General features: G+C 43.8%; 1 long non-coding RNA gene across 1 annotated transcript; it reads left to right on the top strand.

Moving 5' to 3' along the window:
- The first annotated feature begins 1,932 nt into the window (after positions 1-1,932).
- Positions 1,933-8,524, top strand: LOC125396681 (uncharacterized). Its single transcript, XR_007230866.3, has 3 exons — positions 1,933-4,632; positions 5,356-5,459; positions 7,623-8,524. It is a non-coding gene; the product is annotated as an uncharacterized LOC125396681 (long non-coding RNA).
- The last annotated feature ends 1,131 nt before the right edge of the window (positions 8,525-9,655 follow it).

The following is a 9,655-nucleotide window of genomic DNA, read 5'->3' as shown; positions in this document are numbered from 1 at the left end:
ATGGTAAAGGAACTTACAACATTAAAAAGCAAAAATAAAATAATATCCTTTGTGAACAAAAAAGTGCACTGGAGAAGTGAAGCTATGTCTCTTTATGGCTGCTCATATGTGACCTCACACAGTGTATGGTGCTCATGCAATATAACACGTCATGTGGCGTCTGAGTCTTTTTCCTCCACTCTCTGTCAGAAGATCATACCTCTCAAGTAGACTCAAAGCACTTAATTCTTATCTCATGCCGTTTGTCAACAGGAAACTTGAGCTAAGACAGGTAGCATTGGGGAAACCAGCAACAGCAATGACAACGAAAACCGGCTGGACCTGACCCTTCACACCGGAATTGTCCTTTGACAGTCTGACCTTAGTTCTCATTGAGTATTTACCTGCAAGATAATGCAGGTACATGTGGAGGCCAGAGGTTGATGTCTGCGTGCTGTCTTCAGTTACTTCTCCACTTTATATTTTGAGACCTAGTTTCTCACTGAACCTGGAGCTTACCATTTCAGTCAGACAGTCCCACCCTCCCCCATTCTCTTACCCTGGGGTTATAGGCAAGTACCCCCCCAACTTGTATGTGTCTGCTAGAGAGCTGAATGCAGATGTTCACACTTGTGTACCAAGCACATAACCTATGACTCTCAGCCTCTTTCCTCTTATTTCTGAATGTTTCTTCCATCTTGAGTTCTCTTCTCTAAACTGGCTGTTGGTTAACACCCCATTCAACTACACTGCTGAGAATTGAATGCCACATACAATAACAAGTATTATGTCTAAAAAATCCTAATCTGAGGTCATTTCTTCCTTTGATTTAGAAGGTAAGGGAATCTAGACATGATACATACTACTGCATCAAAAACATTCTGTTCTACACTATCTTATTTGACCCTAGCAACCACTGGGCCATGCAAATGAGTTTCTCATGTCATGCACACAGCTAGTTCAATGATTTTGAGTGCCTTCACTATCTCATTAATCTGATAAGTAGGCTTATTAACATTTGAATCCATCTCCAAAATTCCTGTAATGCCAACCCCCCAACACATTTAGCAGTTGTGATGGTTTGAATAAGAAGCCCCCATAGACTCATATATTTGAATGCATAGTCATTAGGGAGTGATGATGCTTGACAGAGATTAGAAAGTATGGCCTTGTTGGGGTACCTGTGGTCTTGTTGGAGGAAGTGTGTCATTTGAGGTGGACTTTGGAGTTTCAAATGCTCAGGTCAGGCACAGTGTCTTTTGCTTTTCCTTCTGCCTGATGATTTGGATGTAGAACTCTCAGCTACTTTTTCAGCATCATGTCTGCCTGTATGCTGCCTGCTTCCTGACATGACAATAATAGACTAAACCTCTGAACTGTAGGCCAGCCCCAATGAAATGTTTTCCTTTATAGAAGTATAGGCAGATTTTCTGTCCTGCTGGCCTGCTCCCAAATAGCCACACAGAGACTTCTTATTAGTTAGGAAAGCTTGACCAATAGCTTAGGCTTGTTTCTAACTACCTCTTATAACTTAAATTAATCCATATCTTTTAATCTATGTTCTTTTAAGTGGCTTGGTTACCTTTACTTTGTAATGCCCATTCTGCTTGCTCTGCATACTGATGTCTCCCTGTGACATTACCCTTTTTTCCAGCATCCTCTGTGCCTGGAAATCCTGCCTAGGTATTGGCCATTCAGCTTTTTATTAAACCAATCAGAGTGACATCTTCACAGTGTACAAATAGGTTATTCCACAACGTAAGAGTTACTGTAGTCATGGTTTCTCTTTACAGCAATAAAACACCGACTAAGACAATTAAATAATGTAGAGATTAGGGACAAGCTTCTGTCATGGCTCACAGTAACTGTTCCAAACATCAAGTCTCTGCATGGAGATGCCAGAATTTTGGGATAACTTCCAAGGACAGCTGCTAACAGGATGTGGAACCAGCCAGAGAGAGAGAGAGAGAGAGAGAGAGAGAGAGAGAGAGAGAGAGAGAGAGAAAGGTGTGTTTCAGTCACAGAGCATAAAGGAGTTTGAGATCTGAAGAGTGCTTTGACATTGGTCATAGATAGATGCAGAGTTTGTGGTTCACCCAGCATGACTGACACCATCAGAAAGAATGGCAAACTAGTTTATCGTCATCCACCCAAGACACTGCACTATGGCTCCTGAGTCCAACAGGTGCCTCACATATGGGAAATAGTAAATAACATTTGACTGTGTGATACAGTCAGGGTAACTGAACAAAGATAAAGAGATCTTCAGGGTAAACACTGGTCAACCGATTGTATCCAGTCAGAGAAGCAGGAATCTGTGTATCTGAGAAACCTAATATATCCAATGAGATAAGACTCACCCACAGAATAGTGAGAGAAAATAAATCAGAGTTATAAGTGTGGCAGCAGTGCCACAAACTGGGTTATACATGGGAAAACTATCAAGGGAGAAGTAAAAAAGACAAAACTACACTTGGCCTTCTAACCTTTGCAATAACTCTATTATGACTCTTGCTGTGTGGCCATCCATGGGCTTACCTTTATCTTTCAGATGCTTCTTCAAAGAATTATCCTGCCTAGGAGGGATGACAGAAGATAAACAGTCGTGTCACTTGTCACCTGAGGAAGAAACGTTAGCAATTGAGAGCTCTGTGCAGCTCAATCGATATCACCGGGCTGTGCCCGTTGATGGGTTTTCATCTAGTCATTTCTCAGAGGCAGAGCACTTCCCATGAAGAGGCAGTTAAGACATCTTGTTTGCTCTCTCCTCCATTGCTAATGCTATGTTTTCCTCATCTCCTAAATGAATCACAGATGGTCCCTCACTTACAGTGGTTCCTCTTACAATATTTTGGCTTTACAAAAGTGCAAAAGCCCTATATGTGCAGTAGAAGCTGAACTTTGAATTTTGATCTCTTCCTGGGCTGGTGGCATGATGCTCTCACGAGATGCCAGGCAGCGGTACTGAGCTGTGGCTCCCAGTTAGCCATGAGATCACGAGAGCAAACAACTGACCCTCTGCGGTGTTATGTGTTGCTAAGCTGTGCTGTTTGCCTGGTTAGTTGCATTAATACACTCCCCACTTACGATATTTTCAACATACAACAGAGTAAGTGGGACATCTGTGGTGTCATAACCCAGCTCATTTCTCTACCCATCCCTCTCCCCCCCCCCCACTCTTTATATTGTTATAGAACTACCTTCAATGACACATCTTAGTGTGGAAAATTACATCAACATCCCATGTTTTAGCTCTCTTACCCCTTGGAAAGCTTAAATTTTATAATTTCTTCTGAAAGGTGGAGGGAGGAAAATACTCTTCACCTGTTGGTTTTGAGCTTGATCATGTGACTGGAGTCATCCAATAAGGTGGAGTGACTGTGCCCATGTGCCTGCTCCAAGCCTTGGGGTTTAAGGAGCTGGTGGCATTTCCTCTTGCTCGTTCTCACTTCTTGCCAGGAAAGAGGCACACCTAGCCCAACTACCGTCCCCACCACAAAGACACCCTGCTTACTGTTTCAGTTGCCTATTTCCACCCCAGCTTTCTTTCTGACTCCATAACATTTTGTCTTCACTTTGGGATATCCCCCAATATCCTTTCAGAGTTGGTTGTTACGGCACTGACTAGTTAGGTATCCAAATCTGTATTCACCTCTTCCTTTGTGTGACAAATCTCAATTTTTTTTTTCAGCCTGGCAGTGTTCCCAGGGAGCCCCACAGATCTCCCTCTATGTAGCTCAGGGCTGAGAGATGCAGAAGTTGCAATTCTGATGAATATAGTTGCTTTTATTTCTGTACAGCTTCCGTATAAGGACCAGGAGTTTAGCTTCATCCACTTTTGTTCTTTACTACTCGGCAGAGTGGCGAGCACACAGCAGATCTTGGTACTGCTTGCTGAATGCTGTGGAAGCAGTCACGTGGTATGGAAGCCAAGGGATGGAGGATCTAAGCTTGGGTTCCATTCTTCACCAGAGATCCTACAACACCTACTAATTTATGTGCTCCCCAAATGGCATACTAATTTCTTCTGCGTCTGAGAGCAAACTCTACTGTATTCTACAGGGAACAGAAAAGAATATTGACAATACATGAACTCAAGAACACTGCTTTACTGACTATTAAGAATTTTAAGCCACAGAGAACAAACTCATTTACCTGTTAACAAGCTGACACATCATTAGTTCTACTAAGAGGCCAAGGTTAGAGGGATACCTCTCACCTTCCCTGCCCTGATAGCCACCTAAGAACTCTTTCTAAACAAATACTGAGAATGTCATAGTAATATACCAGGATTTGTCCCTTTATCCTCACACAGGGACCAAGGAAGAGGGGAGAGTGGTCTCGGGGCCATCTGGAGCTGTGTTCCCAGCCACCACACCAATCCCGGGGACAGTGGGCCCAAGCAAAGATGGTCAATGAGTTGCCACTCCTGCATACCACCTCATTCTCCAACCTCACTCATTTTGCTCTTCTGACATTTTCTTCGGAGGTGGCCAGATTCTTCTTCTCTTACACAAAATAAAAGAAAATCCACCCCTGGACATTTTTCTGAAAACCTGCCAGTCATCTGCCTGCCATTCCTGTTGATTTCTCTCCTCTCCCACAGCCTCATGCGGCTTTGGTTTCACCACCCTACTGAAACCACCACTCAGGGTGAGTTCCCCCTCGTGCCAGGCCCCAGCTCAGCCCCGTCCTCCTCATACACACACTTGGCCTGTGGAAAACCACCTCTCGGTCAGGCCATGTTGCACACTGACAGCCGCGCGTAGGGTAGCACCACCCTGCACACACAAGTGTCTCCTTTCCTATGACATCACAGGTGTGTGAAGACGTGGACGAAGAGTGTAGGGGCATCTGGTCTCCCTTCAGAGAGGAGGACTGAGCATGAGTAAAAGCTCACACATAATGCTGAATGTGACTCTTCTCTTTTCAGTTCTTTGTATTGATCAATGTAATCTTTTCTCTTTCTTCCTGATCAAATTTGACTTATGTCTGAGTTTCTTCCAAGCTTGTTCTCATGCCATCTTTCCTGGCCAAAGGCAAGTCCTTTTCAGTGAGCTGCCTCTGGGGAGAAGGTTGCATTAATGTCCCCAGTATTTTATACCTCCCATTCCCTGGACAGCTTCGACTTTGTAGCTCCTACCAAAAGTGGGGAGGGAAGCAGTTCTGACCCATTGGTTTGGGTTTTTGCCCATGTGTCTGCCTTCAGTACTGCAGACAACGATGCTGCTGACGCCACAGGATAGGCTGGATAACAACCTCCCCAAATGCCCATGTCCTAATCTGTCAAACCTGTGACTTGTTAATTATATGGTAAATGAACTCTACCAATGAGATTAAACTAAACTGAGGATCTTGTGATTGTTCTGTTTTCAGAGCGGGTCCTAAATGCAATCACAAATGCCCTTAGAAGAAACAGATGAACAGGGAGATTTGACTATCGAAGAGTGGTAACTGTGGCCTGGAAAGCACAGACTGGGGTAAGGCCACCATATACAAAGAAGGCTTGTAGGAGGGAGCAGCCCCTGCCTGTTCCTGACTTTAGCCTATCAAGTATGTTTTGGACCGCTGGCCTCCAGGACAGTTAGAGAATAAATACATATTGACTTAAGTCACCAGTCTTCATTGTAATTTGTTAGAGCAGCTAGTAATTATGTTTCTGGGGCACAGTGTGCTGTTTTGACATGTATATAGCACAGAATGGTAGGATCAAGGTAACCGGCATACCTACCACTTTAGACATACGTCGTTTGTTTGTGTTGGGGACATTCAGAATCCTATCTACTATCTATTTTGAACTAATCAGTTAATTATTGTCAGTCTTACTTTACTGTGCCATTGAACTTGAAAAGTTGTTGCTTTATCCAGCTGCTTCCCTGAACATATTAGCCATACCCTCCCCAACCCCCCCCCATGCCTTTTCCAGGGTCTGGTAACCTCATTATTCTATTCTCTGTTTGTCTGAAATCAAGTCTGCAGCCTTCACATGTGAGCAAAAGTTTGTGGTGTTTGTCTCTGTGCCTGAACTATTTCACTTAGGGTCTGTCCCCAGTTACTTCGAATAACAGACTTTCCTTATTTGTTTGTTTAAAGAATATTCCACTGAGAATATACACCACATTTTCCCTTATTCATCCAGTTATCAATGGGCACTTTGTTCCATTCCCTTTTTTTGATATAACAAACAGTGGGTGTTTCAATAAACTTTTGACGCTGGTGTTTCTTTATCTACCACTTCCAATTTCTTTGGATATGAGTAAATGGGGGATTTCTGAGACACAAAGTAGACCTTTTCTAGGTGTGTGTGTGTGTGTGTGTGTGTGTGTGTGTATACACACACACTCATGCTGTTTTTGTCCATGTTCTATTGCTGTGAAGAGACACCACAACAGTAGCAAATCTTATAAAAGTAAAACATTTCATTGGGGCTTGCTTATAGCTTCAGAGGTTTAGTCCATTATCCTCATGCCAGGGAACATGACCAACATGCATGCAGAAGTGGTAGCTGATTTGAAGGCAGCAGGAAGAGAGAGTCACTAGCTCTGGCATAGGCCTTTGAAAATCAAACACACCTCCAGTGACGTACTTCCTCCAGCAAGGCCACACCTCCTAATCCCTCTCAAGTAGTGCCACTGCCTAATGACCAAGAATTTAAATATATGAGCCTATGGTGGCCATTCCTACTCATACTACCACACATGCACATGTGCCTTCTACTGGTAACTTGAGTTGTCTTTCCTCTGTTACCTTCTATCTTCCTTGAGACAGGGTCTCTCACAGCCCTGGAGTTTTGACAAGTAGGCTATCCTGGCTAGCCAGTGAGTGCCTGTGTTCTTCCTGCTCTGCTTCCCACTTCATCATTGCTGGGGCTACCGGTGCGCACCATCACCCTAGCTTTTTATGTGGGCTCTAGAAATCTAGAAATGCCTCAGGTTGAAAGGCAAGGGCTTTCCCGACTGAGCCCTTTCCTCAGACCTATTTCTAATTGTTTTGGGGAGTCCTTGCTGAAGGATATCTGTCATTTAATGGGCATCATTCTAATTATTTCACCTACAGCTCAGATCAAATTATCTGTAATACTTGGCACAGCACAGTTGTTGTGTTGTATTATTTGGGCAATGATGACAAGAATAAAAGTCTGCACATGCTCAATAGGGGCCCAAGATTTTCCTGGTGTTTTGGATCGCTTAGTTGAGTCTTTGGATAAGGGGCCCATAGATACAGAGACTGGCTATATTTTCCTGCTGAGAAGTTGGTCTCTACTGAAGTCAAGCAGTTCTCTCAAGGCTACCCAGGCAAGGTTCTGTGGCACTAATGGCACCAAATAGACTCTGTTTCCTGAGAGTCATTCCACATAGCAAGGCCAGTTCCTAGCTCTTCTGTGTCCTGGCATTGTTCATCTGGCTAGGGAGAAGATCCTCGAGGTCTCAGGACACTCATTCTGCCTCTTGCCAGGTAGATATGTAACAAAGAAGGAGAGATTTTCTCCCATTTTCCAGTGTTCTTCAGGTAAAATTTCTGTAGCTCAACTAAATTCCTATATTTTATCATGTTAGGTCAAAAAAATTTGAAAGTACTTCACTGTATCCAGGTGCTCTCATTTCTTGTTTTGCTAAATTGATATTCTTTCTTTGACTCTGTAGCTGTAAAGCTATCTGATTTACATCTGCTTGAGCCTGGAGCTTGAAGTGAAAGGCATTGGACAATTGCTAACACTTTGAAGAGAATGTCTCTCTTGTTAAAAAAGAAGAAGGATGAGGAGGAGGAAGAGGAAGAGGAAGAGGAGAAGAAGAATATGACGCCACGCCTTGCTTCCATTTCTCTAAAAATGTTCTCTAAAGGATATCATCCATTTGAATGCACTGTAAGAATATCCTATACTGTAAGGTACATGTGATATGTGCATTTAAAGTAGCTGTATCTCAATAGAGCTCAAGTCCCCATAGTTCACCCATTTGAAGTATATGATCCAATGCTTTTCAGTTCATTCAAATGGTTGTGCTATGACTGTCAAAACTGATTTTGGAACATTTGTGTTTCTTTCAGTAAAAACACTGACTGTGTGCAGAAGCACATACCTGTCACCTCAGCATTCAGGACTGTGTGTAGAAGTACATGCCTGTCACAGCATGCAGGACGGTGTGCAGCAGCACATGCCTGTCATCTCAGCATGAAGGACTGTGTTCATCTCAGCATGCAGGAGGCTGAGGTGAGAAGATCCAGAATCTGGAGTCACCCTGAAATGCAAGGTCTAGATTAGCTTGAGCTACATAGCATTCCTGCTTCAAAAACACAAACCGCCACATCACCATCCCCATGACTACCACCATCACCACCACCATCACCATCACCACCACCAACAAAAACCAAACCAAACTAAAGTTCTCTGTCAGTGAGCAGTTGCATTCTTATTCCCTCAGCCTCACCCTATGCAAACGACAGTGTGCTTCATCTCTTAGGTATTTGCCCTTTCTGGACATTTTATGTAAATAAAATACTATACCTGGTTCTTGGAATGGCTTCTAATGTTTCCTAGGTTTGCCCATGTTGTAGCACATATTGTTATTTCATTCTTTTTAATTGTCTGAATAATATTTCACTGTGTGGCTTGACCACATTTTACTTTTCATTTACTGCCAATGAATTTTGGGGGTGTTTCCCCCTTGTGGCTATGGTGATAGGCTGGGGCTGCTATGAACATTTGTATCAAGTTTTTGTGTGGGCATAGGCTTCTAACTCTGCTTTTTAAAATTATTTTTTATTTGTGTGTGTGTGTGTGTGTGTGTGTGTGTGTGCGCGCGCGCGCGTGTGCGCAAGTGCATGCCTCCCATGGTGCACATGTGGTGGTCAGAGGACAACTTTCAGGAATCAGTTCTTTCCTTCTATCATATAGGTCCTGGGGATCAAACTCAGGTTGTCAGGCTTGGTGGCCGACCCACTGAGCCATGTTGCGGGCCCTCAGATTTCTTAAATGTATGCATGTAGGAATGTAATTGTTAGACTGTAAGTAATACTGAGCTTACATTTTTGACGAGCTCCCAGACTATTTTCAATATATTCATTGAAAATAAATTCATGATAGCTGGGGGCTGGGGCTAGCTGGGGAGAGGGAGAGGATAAGAAAGAGATTCAGTGTGGTGAGGCGCCAGGAACTGTAATGTATGCTCAGCCAAAGCATCCGGTCCCAGATTGACTGCTGCTATGGGAACAGATCCAAGTTAATCTACGGAAGTGCAACAAAGCACAGAGGGTGCTGCTTATGTTTTACCCAAGAAGTGACCCAGAGTCAGATGTTTGGGCTGGGATGAGGACTGAACAGGAAGCTCATTTGCAACCTTGGGACAGAATGGAGAGGATGACACATTTTGTTTGTTAGCCTAGGCAATTGCTGCGAACAAGGAGCCTGTCTCCAAGGCCGTCCTGGTACCAGCCCACCCCGCAGAACAGCAGGCCTGGCTGGGATCATGCTTTCTGACCATTTTTGTCCTTTCATCTGCTTAAGCTAGTTACACTGTCACTTTGAGCTCTGGCTCTGAGTCCCCGGGAAAGGCTCTGTCCAGATGTTCATGTATTTAGCAAATGCACTCTGCTGATGCCTTGGCACGGCTGCTTTCAGATGGGGACGGATACTTGATGCTGTTGGCTGTTGGCAACACACACACACTCAAATGAACAG

This window comes from Myodes glareolus, chromosome 22 (genome assembly GCF_982192425.1).
Source record: "Myodes glareolus chromosome 22, mMyoGla1.1, whole genome shotgun sequence".
Taxonomy (NCBI): domain Eukaryota; kingdom Metazoa; phylum Chordata; class Mammalia; order Rodentia; family Cricetidae; genus Myodes; species Myodes glareolus.
The sequence above is the reverse complement of the archived record's forward strand: the minus strand, read 5'-3'. Positions and strand labels throughout refer to the sequence as shown.